This window comes from Stegastes partitus, unplaced genomic scaffold (assembly GCF_000690725.1).
Source record: "Stegastes partitus isolate 25-593 unplaced genomic scaffold, Stegastes_partitus-1.0.2 Scaffold194, whole genome shotgun sequence".
Lineage (NCBI taxonomy): Eukaryota > Metazoa > Chordata > Actinopteri > Pomacentridae > Stegastes > Stegastes partitus.
The window spans coordinates 71,592-89,527 of NW_007577925.1; positions in this window are offsets into that span (position 1 = coordinate 71,592).

Consider the following 17,936-nt stretch of genomic DNA (forward strand, 5'->3'; position numbering starts at 1 on the left):
TAGGCCGAGGGGATCAAGAGCGACGGCGTACAGGATGATGGGGGGAGATTGTGTGTGTACTCGTCTCTGCTCAGACGCTTATGTGTATAAATGTGTCTGATGTCTGTATATGTGTGTGGCAACCTAGATCCCTCGCTGAGTGTGTGTTAACTTGAGGCATTTATTAGGGACTGTCTAGCCAGTGTTGTGTCAAAGGGGCTTAAAGTGATTTATTCAGAGGGATCGTAGAAGCTGGTTATTTTACTGGCAAATTGCTGTGTATTTTAAAAATGACGGCCTTGATTCTGTCCAGCAGAGAACTTGTTGGAAGGGAATACCTAACGTCAAAAGCATATGTGTTATTTTGTTCAAGTTTTTTTGAATGTTGGCCAGGGGTTCACTTTCAGGTCTTTGCTGAAAGTGTTGCATATATTCAGAGTTTTAACAGCATGAGATAATTGAAAACTGATGTAAGTAAATAACACCAGCAGCAAATAGGACATTGTGCAGGAGTTATTTCACTCAAGTATGAGACACTAATTGACTGAAATTGAGAATGTGGTGAGACGGTGTTGGTGCATGGTGCATATTTGTGCTGTGACATTCAAGTACTGACAGTTTTGTTTCTTGTGCTGGTCCAGAAAAATCCTCTTATATATGCACGATTGCAACTGTAGCACATACTAGTTATAAGTACAATCAAGTACATGCATTCAAAACTCAATTACATGACTTCATGTTTGTTTCTAGTATAACCAATGCCTGTGAAAATGAAAACAAAGTTCAGGTCTGTGTTGCTTTTAGCCCCTTTTAGTCCTTTGTTTTGCTTTTCTGGTAGCTCACTGCCTACAATCCTGCAGGTAACTGACAAACTTTAAGCTTCTAAATAAATACACTTGAAAACATGCATTTTTCAGTGATTATAATGTCAAAATGCAGACTTGTCTTTGACATAAAGTAAGAATAGGAACATTAGTCACACACTGATGCTACAAGCAAGGAACACTGAGCAGGTTTTTGTCACTGCTTCACCTATAAAAGTGTGATATGTTGCTCTTGTAAATCTAGGCGCACTATTGTATTTGTGAGAGAGTACTTTCTGCCCTCCAGCAGTAAGTGAAACATCAGAACAGTGTCTCTTTCTACACAGCTGTGAGCAGTCTCTCAACCACACACACACATAGGTCGCGTACACAAACAAACCTATAAACATACTTGAATTGAAAAACACGTGCTCTTTTTCCAAATCCATATGTGCTGATAGATTTGTGTTTTGCTCCACACACAAGCAGACAAAAGGAGCATTTATGGCTCCTGTTTTGCAGGTTTATTTACAGTAGCACAGCCCTGCAGGGACATCATTCATTTATAGTTGTGCATTGTGCCGTGTTGCTGTGTGTTAATAGATCCGAAAAGAGCTCTGTTTTGTAGATGATGTGATGTTTCTATAAAAGTTTCCATGTTGTTGAGACTACAAAAAGGCTTGTAGAGAACCAGTAAAGTAAAACAGGTGTCCCACAGTGAGTGATGTTTACCATGGTTGTACAGTTTTACTCTTCTGAACTTTCATCTCTGAGATGCATATGTTTTTTATTGTAAGTCGTCATGCATGTGATTACATGCACAGCAAGTACAAAACAGTATGCAGAAAAATGTAGAGGGATAAACAGTGAGAAATTTAATTTGGTTTCTACAGTTTTGTTGTTTTTTGTGGGGGTTTTTTTCGATTTTTTTTTTTCAATTTTTTTCCCCCTAATTGTAACTCAGATAGCACCTTGTTGAAAATGTGATCACAGCAATGGACAATTAAATTTGAAAGAATGGATTTGTAAATGCAGTATGTTCCCACAAAAATGTGTGATATTGTACTACAATACCCACTTGTGTGAGTATATTAATACTAAATATTTTTATGGTTTTGGCACTCAATACTTGGTTAATGTTAAGGGTAAGATCATGGGTTGCTTCAATTAACAAAAAGTGGTGTAACTGTGTTTTCATCTTCACAGGCATTGGTTTTCCCAGAAACAAACATGAAGTCATGTAATTGAGTTTTAAATCCATGTACTTGATTGTATTTATAACTAGTATGTGCTACAGTTGCAATCATGCATATATAACAGGATTTTTCTGGACCAGCACAAGAAACAAAACTGTCAGTACTTGAATGTCACAGCACAAATATGCACCATGCACAACACCATCTCACCACATTCTCAATTTCAGTCAATTAGTGTCTCATACTTGAGTGAAACAACTCCTGCACAATGTCCTATTTGCTGCTGGTGTTATTTACTTACATCAGTTTTCAATTATCTCATGCTGTTAAAACTCTGAATATATGCAACACTTTCAACAAAGATCCAAAAGTGAACCCCTGGCCAACAATCAAAAAGATTTTACAAAATGACGCATGTGCTTTTAACATTAGGTATTCCATTCCACCCGCGACCCTCGTGAGGATTAAGCGGTGTATAGATAATGGATGGATGGATATTCCATTCCAACAAGGTGCAATATGTTTATTTTAATTTACATACAAGCTCAATCTGTTTTTGCATAAACCTAACCACAGCTGGATGTGAATCATGATTACTGCATTTGGTGTGCCCAACATCCACCCCAACCACCTTCTGCCTCTATTGCAGTTAATAAACGTGATGCTTTATTCATTCCCAAGAAAACATTATCTCTGAAAGCAATCCAGCCAGTCACAATTACATTATACCTCAACGTATTAGGAAAAACACTTAAGTTGTATATAAATGAAATTTCCATGTGCTACTGGTATTATTTTTAAATGTAGGTCAAAGAACCGGTTACTATCTCTGTATATTTCTTTAGTTCTTATGGCCAATTGTCCTGTTGAGTTGAATCCCAATAAATCCTTGGAGACGAATACAATCCGTGGAAGTCCACCGTAAACTTCCTGAGTTTCTCTCACTATTCTCTTTGTCTCTATTGAAGGTCACAACAACAACAAACACTTAAAAATAGAAAGATGTTATCTGAGAGTCTTGGCAGCTCTCCTCTCTCACGTGTTGTCTTGTGTTGTTTAAACTTTCATCAGACAATATGTATATCTTAAATACCTAACTTTCCTCCTTAGAGTTTAAGTGCCATCACTGGCCTGAAATTGTCGCGACTCGGTTTGTAACTGAGCTTTTTCAAGAAAACAGAATTATGGTTAAGTAATATTTTGAGTGAACTAGGTATTAGTTGTGTATGTGTGTGTATGTGTGCAAGTATGTGTGTGTGTTGGGGGTAGGGGGGGGGGATTCTGTGAGGGGAAGTGACATCATGGAAAGTGACTGCTGTGCAAACAGAGGCTGCAGCCCCCAGGTGGGCTCTATGATTAAGAGATTACAGAGGAAATGAAAGGGCTTCAAACGCACATACACACCCATGCATACCCGTGTGCACATGCAATAACGAACCCAAGCTTTTGGTGTGTATGGATGTCTAGAAAGTAGAAGATGTGTGTGTGAGTCAGTATTTGTCTAGAAGGTGAAGGAAGTTGGGTCACCAGGGTTGCCTGTCCTGGCCGGCAGCCACTTGCAGCTCACGAATGGAGGGAGCTGATTCAGCATGGCTACAGGCAAACAAACCCTAAATAAGCCTCCTCCTACGTCCAAGCTGTCTCCACCTGACTTTCCTAAGACTCTAATTCCATTTTTAATCTTTGACAGTTAAATTTCACCTGAGCGCACCACCCACATCTGACATTTTCCACCTGAGCAACCTTTTTCCCTCCATTGTGCGAAGATTAATTAACTTCATGTGCTGTGTACTCTTGCTATTGGTTACATCTGTGGCGATCAAAGAGGAGACTTAACACACTTTTCCACTGCAGTCGCAACATCAGGGCGAAATTTGGCTTGGCGTCTAATCAATACCACATTTAGATGAGAGAGTAGTTGTGTTTTCACTGAAAACTTTTGCACGAGAGGCGAAGAGGTGTGCATCTTGTGAGGTACGCTCCACATGTTGTCCATATGCTCTCTTATTGTTTACTGTAAAAGGTGAAGTCGCACTTTGAGAAACACCAAAAGGCTCCCATCCCTTCAGCTGCTGGACACGGGAACGCAATCAGCAGCTCCGTGCCGCTGAAGCCTCCCGCTGAGAAATCCCAGTGGAGGTTATTTGTTTCTGCCCTGAGGGGGGGAGGACCAGGGAAAGAGGAGCGGGAGGTGAGAAGAGGGGGGTCCCTGCGGAGAAGCTGTCATAGCCTCAAGCTCTGCTTTTGTCACAGGAGATGAGCAGGTTAAATTAGAAATGAAGCGTGTGAAACTCCAGGAGAGAAGTGGCTCAAAGTAGCTCAGAGTGGTAAAATCATAGCAGGATTGAGTGGATTATACCATGATGCATGTTTACACTCATGTGTGAGAGAGAGACACTGTTGTCATAGTAACTAAAGAAGGGATCGACTAAATTGCCACTTTCCCAGGTGAACTCAAAAGAACTCCTGACCCCCCCTCAAAGCATGTCACTGCTATAAAAGATAATCCTCCTGCTCCATTGTGTCCTGTTCAGCCACCATTCAGGCCCCTGGAGGCGTGCCACTCGGAGCGGTGCGGCCAGCTAATCTAATCTCTGGCCCACAGAGGCCCGCTATTGCACTGGGGTTTAACTTTATTAATTGAGAGTCCTTTGAGGCATACGAGGCAGCCCTGACCCTTCAAGGAAACGAGCCTTTATGAAATTATTCTGGAAAATGGTGACAGAGAGGACAAAGACAGCAAGGGGGGGGGGGAAAGCTAGTTGGACCGGTTTAGTCAAGTTTACCCTTTTAATTAAGCCAGGGTGACAAGTGCGTGGCTGATGTTTGCAGTAGGGACACGAGGCCGAGAGGACATGATGAAAAGGCGGTTAAAGCAAACACACACAGAGGCACACTCCTACTGGAAACGAAAGACAGTTGTGTTTGCACATACCCCGTGATTTGAGGCGAAGGGCAATTACAAGTGAGAGGAAGTAAGGACAGAGCTGCAGCTGGACTCCTTCAAACTCATAGGACAAACTTATCATCACAATGTCACCACAATAAGGTGTTTTTTGTTTTTTTAATCCTTAGCTGACCTCGATCTGTTATCATGTGTATCATTTTGTGTGGACTGTTTTAAATCCACGTCCCAGACACAGATGCCATCACAGCACTTAAAAGCACATCAAAGCTAAATCAAACTAAAATCTACAGAAATCACAACCAGGTTTCAGAGTCGATTCCTCTGCCAAGGCAAAAGCTGTTTGTTTGTTTGTCTATCCATCTGTCTGTCTGTTTTTCAGAAAGATTACACTAAATCCAAAATTCAAAGCCAAATTTTAGAGAACTTTGGCTTTTGACAGGGATCCATTAAATTTTAGTGCCCATCTGGGTCATATTCCTTATAACTGTGAGACAGGACATTTCTTGTTGAAATAATTGTTTTCAGGACAGCAATAATTGATATTTTTATATTAACAATAAGTCATTTGACTACTTGTGTGTTGGTTGCTTGTGGGAATAAATCCACTGAGAATAAAAACAATCTAAACGCCAATACAGGTTTAACTTACTACAGTGCTTTACTGGAACTTTTTTCTCATTGGTTTGATTTCCATTTCACAACTTATGCACTGTTTTATTTCACTCTTACTGCTGTCATGTAGCATTATTTGCCAATAGATGCAGAGAACAACAAGCTGGTGAACCTAATGTTGGCAGAGACCAAAAACAGAGCTAAAAGGAGAGTGATTATTCAGCTCATAATAAAACCTCTGGATGTGTTTGCTAACAAATTTGCCATACATCACCTGTACAGCCTTTACAGGGAGATCTTGTAAATCAGTTGGTTTCAATGAAAGTCATCATTTTAAAATTGACATTCTTTTTATTTGGTTGTTTTTATTGTTTTATTTCTCTCCTATTCTAACTGTAGTATATAATATACAGCAACATCGTAGCTACATTTCAAAAATTCTCTTAAAGATTGTTCACTCAGGAAGATTGATGTGTGCATGCTTGAGTGAAGCATATACAGTCTTTGGGGTTAAAAATGCACATTATACAGACTCATACCTCATAGTAACTCACTGTTGCAGCTGCACAATGACACAGTACAAATTGCGGCACAAGAAAAGAAAAGAGCCGAATAAAGAGAAGAGCAGCATGAGGCGGGGCCGACCACTCTGTGTTTGGAAGCTTTTCAGGGGATGTGGGATGAGAGCACAATTAGAGGAGCTTAAAGGAGGGCAGCGGTGGGGGAGCTGAGGGGTGAGGACAGGATGAGGGTGAACCACACACACACTCACTCACCTGCATGAGCGTCCGACCAAAGCGCAGGTGTTGCACACCTGGGCCTTCGGGTGTCCCCACAAGCCATAGATTAACCCACCTTCTGAGGTCAATGGCCCTCTCTCCTGTTACAAGTAGGGAGGGGATTTTGCGAGGTGGAATTAGGACACATTAGCAGGTTCCTGCTTTTGACAGTGCTGCTTTTAAGTTTCTATTTGTTTAACTTGCTTACTTTTTACTTATTTACTTCTTTAATTCATAATATGTAGAAAAACTGTAGAAAATGCACATGAAAATTTAAAAGAACCCAAAGTTATATCTTGGAATTGTATGTTTTGCTCTGTTATTTACTTTACAATGAAACCAAACAGTCGAAAGGCCACACGTTTAGGAACCAGAACCCACATTTTTTTGCTCACCAGTCATCATTTAATTTCAGCACTAACTGCACAAAGAATAAATTCAACTTTAATGCAACAATTTAGAATCATTACAAAACCATCTGCGGTTTAGATATGACAATGAAAAAAAAGTGAATATCAAACATTTCTGTGGGGAGTAATTCCACAGAGATTATTAGAACTTCTCAAAAGACAAAAAGAAGGATTTGCACGGACATCTCTGATTTGTGGACACATGGGTGTTGTGGTCAGTGATGTCATCCATCACGGCCTTGTCCTGACATCATCCTTTCGGGGGCGACTGTTTTCTCTCACTGACACATTTGCTTCAGGACAGGCCAAGGGCATGCACAAACTTGCAAGAAGACAAAAAAAAAAAAAGAACACCGGGACTTGGACAGGAGTTCCTGCTCACATACACACTTGGATTTCATTACTGATAAGTTCCACTGACCTACATTGTGCCTGTTGTCATGGGGTTTTTTTGCGTAACAACTTCGGTTTGAGATTTGTTTTAGCAACATGCTGTCATGTAGATGCATACTCTTTAGAGAATTCACTTCATAATTATCCCTGCAGGTGGGGATTTGTGCAACATCTGTATTCACTTCATACAAGTAATAGCCAATCATAGGCTAAAATAGGCATTTCAAGTTTTCTTCACATAACAAAGTACGAGAATCGAATAATTACAGGATTATATCTCTATGGAGAGGATAAATTCTCATGTTTTCTTGACAGGTGTGAGAGGAAGGAGGAAGATAGGCATATGATGGTGCCCGAGGGAGCTATATGAGAGCGCTGCGCCTGTGTGAGAACGTGAGAGATAACCTTTGAGATAGCAAAGTTAGTGGCAAAGAAAGCAGTTGAGGCGAGGGAAAGATAACATCAAAGGCACAGATTGGGTAACTAATAATTAGTCTGTGATGTTTTTGAGTTTGTTTTTTACCAGAAATGCATTTTGGAGAAAGAAGTCCCAGAATAAGGCTTTGTGCGGAGCAGGGATTTTCTCCCTCCTTTGCACAAACACAGATACAATGCAAAGGAGCCTTTTCTTCCCAACAAACATCAGCCTTTGTGTACGTGCAGTCTAGCATGCTCATGAAAGGCTTGATGTTTTCTGGGGCGGCTGTTCCTTTTTTTTTTCAGTTGAGTGTTTGCTGACAGATGACCTGACAATCACACTTGCAGAACACCCCCAAATGAAGAAATATGAGTTCTTGGTGTTTTCAGTAGAGAAGCAAACAAGCGCTGACAGACGGCTTCACAAGCGAGGAGATGTGCCACCTCTGGCTACCCTTCTTGCTTTTTTTTTTTTTTTTACCCCGGGGACCTGCAAGATGATCTTCACAGCAGCTCTCTATGAATTCCACACAACGTGAATGACATCATGCAAAGATTCCTTAACAAGTTGCATCCAGCAGCCGCGCACGCTGTGACTGTGATTGATTATCTTAATGGGGCCAAGAAGACATGAACACATCAGGACATGTTGCTAATTGAAATATCATGTGGTAATGTTTTTCCCCCTGTGATTTCAGCAATGATCTCTGGCTGATGATCCCCAGCTTTAAGAGGACTGACTGATGCAACATGTGAAAGGAACATTTTGATGCTAAAGTTGGAGTGAATCTCCAAGAATGCCTGTTTTCAACAAAAAAAGAACCGACAGCAGTTGAGAAAAACGGTGTATTGTGTTCTTTCAGGATGCAGTCAGTTTTCTTCATTGTTCTCTTTCCCTCCCCCAGCATGAAAGTCTCTCACCCTCACAAAAATCTTCAACAGGGCTTTTTCATTTACTTTCCAGGCTTAATGTGAACCATAAGTGTTAAATGAAAATTAAAAAAAAAAAAAGAAAGAAAAAGGTCACACATATCAACAGAACATGACAGGGTTTTCTCAGATAAAAGATTTTTGATGTTCAAAATTAAACGTGTGTTTCAAAGCAGATATTCTGACTTGAAACAGTTGAAAAATTATCATTAATAATGGCTCAATTTTATTCAAGCATCACAGTTTCCATTACATATTTGAACATAAATGTTGAGGTGTTGCATTAGACAAAGTTAATGGAAAGAGCAAAAATCGATAAAAACTTTTCTTGAGGTGGTTTTGGACTTCTTGAAAAAAATAGTTATTTTGCGTACTGGGAGATGGAAACCGTTTTTTGGGGGTAAGTGCTGATGTAGCAAACATTTAACCCCCATGAACAATCAGCTGTTTCTGCTTTCTCTCATTATCTTCGCCTCTGGACAACATGAAACTTTGCCAACATCAGCTGACATTAAGCATGACTTCAACTTTCCCAATTGAAAACAGTTCCTGAAGACTTCTCTCCATTTTTCTCTCATAAATGACCACAGATTTCTTTGTTTCTTCCTCCTCAAGGTTTGCTAGTAGTTGGAAAAGAGATGCATACAAAACTCAATACAATGCACTACATGCTGAATGTATGGACTATCATCCAACATACTTTTGTGTGAATAAACAGTAGTTTTTGTATCTTGTTGGACCCAATGATCTCATCACTTCTTGAGGATGATGGCTGCATTGCCTTTGCCTGAAAAGGTTGCTGTTGGCTGCTCACCAACGGATCGATTTTTCCATCAACGTGCCCTGGAGAATTCAATAATAATTATAAGAAATTTTGCAGTATGCAAGAGATGAAAGGCAACCTTCCTGAGTAAGTTAGCTATACGTCTCCTCTCTCATGTATGTCACATAATGTTAGTGATGGACTTTATCAATGTGAACCTCCTTATTAAACATCAGCCAACTCCTTAGTTCTGCTAACATTCCAACCACAACATTGCATCTGCATAAAATTATCTAACCATGAACTAATTAAGCAAGCAAGCAAAATCTTAGACTTAAATTGGAGCGTACAGTTGGTTACAGTTGAGTAGCCTTGGTTTCTGTCCACCATGTCCACTATTGTATACTTCACTGCTGTGTTGCATCGTGGGATATTTTAGCCAATGTAGTGTCCAGCGCTTGCACACCGTAAGATGCAAGACTGGCAAATAGCTTCTACCCCCAGAGCAATCATCACACTGAACTCTGCAATAAACAACTCTGTGAAATAATGTGCAATAGTCACCAATGTGCAATAACCAGTGACGTGCAATGTTCAAATTTGTGCAAAAACTTCTCTATGCACTGCACTCTGCACTTATATATACGGGGAAAGGTTTGTACATATGGGGATGGGTTTGTATTTTTATTGTATTTCTACTGGTCTTTGCTATTTTTACTCTTAATTTTATAATTTTACTTTTTATTTTATCATTTATATGTTTAGTATAACCGTTTCCATAAGCGCGTCTGATGACAATGACAATACAGGAATCTAATCTAATCTAATATTCCTCTAGAAACAGTATGCTCTTTGTTTACTATTGGGCTCACAGCACAGTTTTGGATGTAGAACAAACCTTGCATACTAGTTTAACACAACAAATATCATGTTAGTGTGGAGTTCTGGATGCAGCGCTTTTTTTGTTTTTGGCTTTTGTTGTTTTTTTTGTTTTTGGCTTCTTCTTCTCCGTTTTTTAACTTTCAGTGGAACCTACATCTATTTATGTTTCTTTTCTTCTTCTTCTTTTTTTGCAACATTTCAAAAGTTTGGGTTAAACAATTATGTAGAAACACAGCTACATGCAAAACAGGATCCTGAAACTACAGCGACTGGAGTGTGAGTGTGTGTTGTGCCCACAACCAGGTTGTTGGCAGCTTTGAATCCACTTCTTTAAGTCTTACTTCCAAGTGAAGAACATATTGATGCCTCAAAAACAAACAACCTGAAACCTTCTTTCCTGCTCCAGACACCTGACCACAAACAACCTCCGGCTCCACACCCTTCCCTCCGAGCCGTGGTGTTTGGAAGGCGGAGAGTGAGCAGCGTTTGCGGTGTGGAGGTGAAGAGAGCAGAGTTTGTGCACTGATAAGCAGAAGACGTATGGAGGAGAGGTCAGCGGGATTCTTTCCACTAACATAGCTGATCTTGCCCACGCTCTTAACCCTTGACCTCTGCTGACCACATCTCCACTTTGAGTAACCTCACGCTCTCTGCAATCAGCAGCCCTTTAAAGCAGTTTCAGAGTGAACTCAGCTGAACCCAGTCACGAAGGATCTGTTTTAATCATAACAATACTGACAACTGGGTGTATTTTAGCAATGCAGTTATGCTTAAATTTCTTTGAGCACAATCACTATAAACTCTTGTAAAAATGCCCTTAATGTTTTCATTTGCTGCAATATTCCATAACTCTCATTTAAAGGGGTCATAAATCCTCAGTTCAGTCAGCCAGCTCATGTGGAATGGATTTAGTGTACTATGCAAATACTGAATATGTACAGAGCTGATATTTGGCGTCTGGGGTCTGACCTCGTCATTTCCCTCAGGGACACAGAGGGCTCAGAGGACATTTGGAGGGATGATGATTGGTATTATGGCCAAGCACACAAATACCAGCCAAGAGATCAACTCACAATAGTCGCGTTAGTCCAAGTAACAAAATCTGGGCTTGTTGAAGTGAATCAGCCATCCTTAACATTTCTCCAGTGACTAAACCCTTTGAGAGGAGTCACCACTGACAGAAGCTGCCAACAACACTCGCAGACGAAATCCACTTTTACCTTGAAGTAAATATTAATACTTGGCACAAGCACGAATTTACCAGAAAGTCACGTGATTGAAGTGCTCGCTGACAATCAAAACGCTGAACGGAGCTTTGAAAACTTACAAGGAATGCCTGAATGCAAAGAGTGTACTGAAGAGTTCAGATCAGATCAGCAAACAGACTGACTTTCTCTTTAAGCTGCTTCCAGGCTGTTAAATAAATCAGACTTCTGGCTACTAGTGAGACGTTCTGAGGTGCCTGGCTGTTGTTTTGGCTTTGCTTGGACCCTTGAACTCACTAACATTCCTCTTTTCTTTTGGAACCTCGTCTGACCTCACTGCCACTTCATGACCACCTACAGGGTGAACTTACAAGACTGAGGGTTCACTGTGAAAAAACACTCATTTTGAGGAATTTTTTGTTTTACTTAACTATTTTTTTTCTGCATTTGAAATACTTTTTATTATAATATTTTTTTAAAAAACATATATATATGACAATAGATTCTGAATTTAAATGTCAAATGTAAAATAACATTTAAAACTGTACCTGTAAATAACCATACATTTTCATTTTTTAAAGATTTAAAAAATATATATAAAGACAACGAAGGTTCATTTGTCAATTTAGCAAAATGTTTAAAATATGTATGTTTTATTTCATCAATGAAACTGTTAAATTCAAGTTTGATACTGTAAATATATTCGTCAAATTAGATCAAATTAGTGACAGTGGCTCTTGTAATTTCATGTATATTTGTTTGTTGAATGAGTACTTAGATTTTCACCACAAAATATTAAATAAATGTGTTTTCATTAGTTTATAATCTCTATAAGTATTGGTGATCTGTCAAAATACAGTTTTTATCATTGCAAATACTGTCGATCTATATGAAATAATAGTTCTTATGCACACAAATATGCTTCATTAAACATTTAAAGGCCAAAACTCATAAGCTCATGTTAAACTAAGACTACAAAATATTGTTTAATGATGGAGAAATGATGGATTTTTTTGAGCTGAGTATTTTTAATTGTTTTGCAATGTTTTTTGGGGGTCCAACTGCCAAAATTTTAATGTTTTTTTTTGTTTGTTTGTTTGTTTTTACAGCAAAAATTAAAAGCAAAGGATCACGTTTTCAAGTCTATCTGTACAAAGTACAGACATATCTATATGTAGCTTACATGTGTCAGTGGCAGCTGGATTTTTTTCTCCTGCCTATACTTGTCATGAAAACATTCGCTCCTACAGTGAGCTCAAGTGATGCGAGACGCAATCCTCATTCCGAGTAAAAGTGCATTTTCAATATCACCTTAAGCTATTTTGAGCCATTAAGTGAGTATCTTCCCAAGTTTTGGTCAATTTAGTCCAAATTCCCATTTTTCTGGTGATCCAAAGAAGCATAGAAGCATGCAAAGATTTTTTGTTTGTTTGTTTTTGCCTTGACAAACTTTAGGATGCATTTATTTACAGAAAGAAGCGCCGTGCCAACCATGAGGTACACTGAAATAACATTTGGAGTGGGGGTCTCCCAGTAGCCAGTGTGAACGGAGGAATCACTAAAGCAACAAAAAACTGCTTTAATAATAATATTTTTGTATTTTTTTTAACTTTACATGTCAAAAACTGTGAACCTATTCCTGCTTTTCTGAATCTATTCAATGCAGTTAAATATAAAGAAATGGTAAAAAGTATATATATCTTATTTTCTATTGTACAACAGACTAATTCCATTTTACGTTATGAAAGAAATACCTAACAGCAAAACTTCTGCTAAAGGGAGTGAAGTCAAAATGCAAGTCTTTCCCTGCCCAGTGGAAACCAATAGGTCTGTGGGTCTCTGGGCAGGTTGCAATGGCTCTGATCTATTTTAGATCACCTCCTCACTACACCAAGTCGTCTGCTGCCACCTTAAAGTTTTGCATGTAACCTTTATGTCAGAATGACTTATTATGAGGGTAGACTTCTGTGAACACGTGTTCCAGAATAACCTACCGCCGAATTCTTCAACAAAATGATCATTTTGCTAAAAACCACCTTTGGTCCTGATACATGTACGCACTTGTTTGAAAAGCTGAGTCTGTCAACATGACTGCAATTTTTTATCAAACCTCTTCAACAACATAACACAAATAATAATTTAGGCACATTAGAGAGTCATCTTTTTGTGGCCTTATTTCTTTAGTTAGAATGCGGTGCAGTCGGCTGTAGTCTATTTATAGCTGAATGTGGAGGCCCACAGCATTACATCTCTCTTGATAATAGGAAGATGAAAGAGACATGAGGTATGAATAGCTAAAAGGAACCTGATATGGAAGATATGCCAGGCCGCTCTCTTTTATGTCTAACCCTCAGTATGACATTAAGATATGCTCTCTTTTCCTTCTCGCTCATTTCAAAGACTGCAGCTCGCTTTTGTTAAGGTGTCGCTCCCGTCCCTTTACTTACAGTAATTCAAACAGCCTGGGGACTCAGCTCTCATGCGGAGCGGGTTAACTGACTGAAGCCGAGTCGTGAAGGAGGGTAGAAATTAAAGGGATGCCCGAGTGTGTAGAGAACATAAACACAAGCCCTCAGTCTGAATCAGACCTCTAACTGTTTGTTCTCCAGTTCTAACCGCCTGTACAAGTTTTAGGATTTCGATCTGTGATTTTTCAAAAGCTCTGCAGCCACAGTGCCTCTATAGGTGAAGTCCATACCTACAAATAAACACTTTTCTTCACAGAATTCTTGCACGGCTTTCAGCTCATTAATGCATTCACACCTTTAGTCTGTTTACACAACCTCGTCTCTTAATAGCCCTTACTTCATAGCCCTCGTGGCTTTGTGTCTGCGCATAAAACAGCAGGGATCCCTCTGTTTCACTGTATAGGCTCTGACTCATGATGTGACAAACACCTTAAAATTCATGGCCGATGCCAGCCAACCTCACGGCTCACCTGTCTCCAGAAGTGATTCACTCAAATTATACTCTGGAAAATGACTCATTGTTTGTTGTGGTGCTTTGCGCGGGGGCTTCCCCAGTGCGCTCATCCTCGACGCATTTGTTTTGATGTTTGTTTCAAACTGTCTGGATGAGGCATGAAAAGGTCTGACTTCTATTGTAAGGCCCCCTCCCCCGTTCACGTGAGTCCCACTTTTGCAGTCCAAGGTCAAACCCCACCGACAGCCTATACATCAACAACACCTTGTTTGTCCTGCAATCCAAAGAACTACCTGCTCCGATGATGACACCTGCAACGGACAAGAAGCAGGACAAGAGGACACAATGAGCACCAAGGCGCCCATAAAGGAAAGCGGAGCACCTAACGGAAGCGAAACCCTCCCTCTTTTCTTTCAGCCTGCTTGCACACCTTTGAGGCCTTTCTTGTAGCCCACCTTAGGAAAACATCCGTGCCCCCACACGATGCTGAGCCTTGTGTTTCCTTCTGTCTTTAATCTTAGTGAAAAGAGCTTTTAACAAGGCCGGGGAGGATGAGTGGATCTGCCAAACAAGAACAAAGGTAAGGAGGAACTCGGAGAGATAGTAGCAGAGTGGAGGGCTCTGTAATTTATCACCTGTTGGCCTCGGGCGGCCCTGCACTCCACGCCCTGGGCTCTTTGTGAGTTTCTGTCCATGTATGTATGTACATGCAGGTATGGCGAGGAGATTAATGCACAAGCAAAAAAAATAGATATTCCGCATTCCTCTAAAACCTCAAAAGTCAGTACTTTGAGCAATTATTTCCAAGGAAGAGAAGTCGTCTGTTTGCCAGAGACACCACAGTGATGCATAACTCCCTGTTACCACACACTGATCTTGACAAGACATATTTATGTTCTGATTTTTTTGTTTACATTTATTTTATATTGGCGTCAGAACAAGCAAAAAGTACAACATATCAGGTTCTATAAACAGATATCTGAAGTAACAGTGCAACATTTTAAAAAGAAATATTACGAGAAAGAAGTACAAAACTCATCACATATCCCCACTAATTATGTCATTACGAAGCTTCTGAGCTGATAGTGGCATCTAGCTGGATTATACTACACTTAGCTGCTTTGAGAAAACTCTGTTCTCAAGTTCCTTGATCTTCGTCTGCCACCTTGTGGTTTGCTGTTGTACCTACAGTTAATTATAAGAAAAGAAAACCCTGAATCACTAATGTTTCACTTTAAACTATAAAAGAAACAATCAGATGCAACTATTCTACTGAGACTGATTTTGCATTTTCAAGATAAAAAGTGTTGCTTTTTGGAAGTGGCAAAAGTGGTGAGACTGGTGATAACCATTTAATGCTGCCAATCAATTTGCTTCTTTTCTGTATGAAAAGCGACTGGCAGCAAATTTCAGTAAAAAATTGGAAAGTTAAAAATTATATAAGAGCATTTTGGCATCATATAATTAATTTAGAAATGAAGAATAACACTTTTTTTTTTAAAGATTTAAATGCAATATTAATTTCAATTGAAACATCTATATGATCTTTCTGTGCAGGCAGTTACTCCCATGTTAATGCTCTCTGCAGTTAAGTAGAACAAGAAGAGGTCTACAGCCCCGAATGTATTCATACTTGTGCCAAATGTCCATTTAAAATGATATTCACTTCATCATTAAGTCTCTTCTGGCTGGAAATGGCATCAACAAGTGGCAAAGAACAGCAAGACATTGTACGAGATATACATGATTTTTTTTTTCTCATGTTTTTTGTTTTTTGTTTTTACATATTTACAAACAATAATCAGTGGCAAAACCCTCATTTGCGATCACAGCAATCAAACAGTTCTTAGAATTTTTAACACGTTTCTGAATGTCTCCACTCTGATTCTGGACCTCCAGTCTGTTGTACTGATCTTCAGAGTGTTGAAGTTGGAAGGTTTCCTTGCCTTCACTCCAGTCTTCAGCTCCCTCCTCAGATTTTCAACAGGATTCATGTCTGGACTCCAAAATGTTGATATTGTTTTCTGTGAACCACTTCTTGACCACTCTGGCTGTACAAGATCATTTTCTTGTAAAAAGGTCTTATGCTGCCCAGAGCCAAGTTTTTTTCTGCAGAATCTTGATATCATGTTGTTTACTTTGACAAGGTTGTCTGACTCATCAGCTGAAAACACTCCAAAAGTTTTACATCCCATCGCTATGCTTGACTTAGATGTGGTTCTTTCGGTTCAATGCTTCTTCTTTCTTTTGTCAGACTAATGACACGTCCCTCAGTCCAAACAACTCAGTTTTTGTATCATCCCACAGCACACTAGTCAACAGCTGAGCGTTAGCTGTCATCACAGAACCATCACGAAGAATCATTTATTTACATTTAATAATCAGAGACTGCAATCACCAAAGTCACTCAGACTCAGCAGGGGGAGACGGGTGGAGAGAGTCGACTTGCAGCTCGCTCTCCAAACCAGCCTCTACCTCTGTCTCGATGACCGTCACCTCTTCACTTTCCCGTTGTTCCCCTTCTGTCTGCAAATTGCTGCAATTGAGGGAAAATGGCAAAGTTCTATTACAACCAGGAAAAGCAAGCAGGCTAAGAAACAGCGCTGACGTCTTCTGTCTATCGACCTCATCTGTTTGTCTCTCAAAAACTGACATAGACACTGCTATACGCTTTTACTTCATGCTAATAGGATCAACTATTGGATTGACTATCGCTATCTGGTTTCTCCAAGAAAATATTTCAACTACAACAGCTTCAAAACTCAGCTACATGTGTGTTGACTAAGACCAGGAGGATGCCTGTCTACTTCTGAATTGATATTAGAATCATTTAATAGGTTTATAAAGCTCTTCGTGGTCTTGATCCCATCTATTTATCAGATTTGATTTTATCCTATGAGCCTTGCAGAACCCTCAGCTATTCTGCTATTTACCAAATGTCACAACAAAAATCCATGACGAGGCTTTATTGCAATTACAGCTCATGTCTCTCTCAGCGCTCCTGAAGACGTTAGGGCAGCAGAGAATGTTGATATTTTTAAATGGAACTAAAGACGAACCTTTTCAGTCTGGCTACTGGTGGATTTTTTAAAAATTCTGTTATTATTATTATTACTTGTATTGTTGTTGTTTTTATTGATTCTACTTCTCTGTTCATTTATACATTTTAATCTGTTTTTTTGTCTTTTACTACTCCACTTTTTAAAAATATTGTCTCATTTTGTCTTTCTGAATTTTGAATTGGGGGTATTATTGTCTTATCTTTTTTTTTTTTTTTCAAAAGCACTTTGTGTTACTTTGCATTTGTATGAAAAGCACTTTACAAATAAAGTCTGACTGACTGAGTGAGAGACTGATTGATTGACCTGCTCTGTTTCAGTGTTATTACAGCACACTTTAGGTCTCACTGCATGAGCTGTCATTGTCATCTCTCTTAATTCACTTAAATTGAATCCAGTTTCAATTCTGCATGCTTTATTTGCATGAATATCAGCACAAGACACGTGCCATTTTCTTGTTCTTGTCATCTACTTTGTGCATTTATTTTATTTTATGTTGTATTTCTTTTCTTTTCTTACCTGACTTTTGAATTACACTTTCCTTGGCACTGTGACAATATTCATGTGTGTGTGTTTCATATATGCAACAGGCTATGTCAACATAATTATTTGTCACATTTAATAATGTTGTTTCAGTTTGTATCACTCTGTTTATGACATGCAGCCACATCGTGCAGC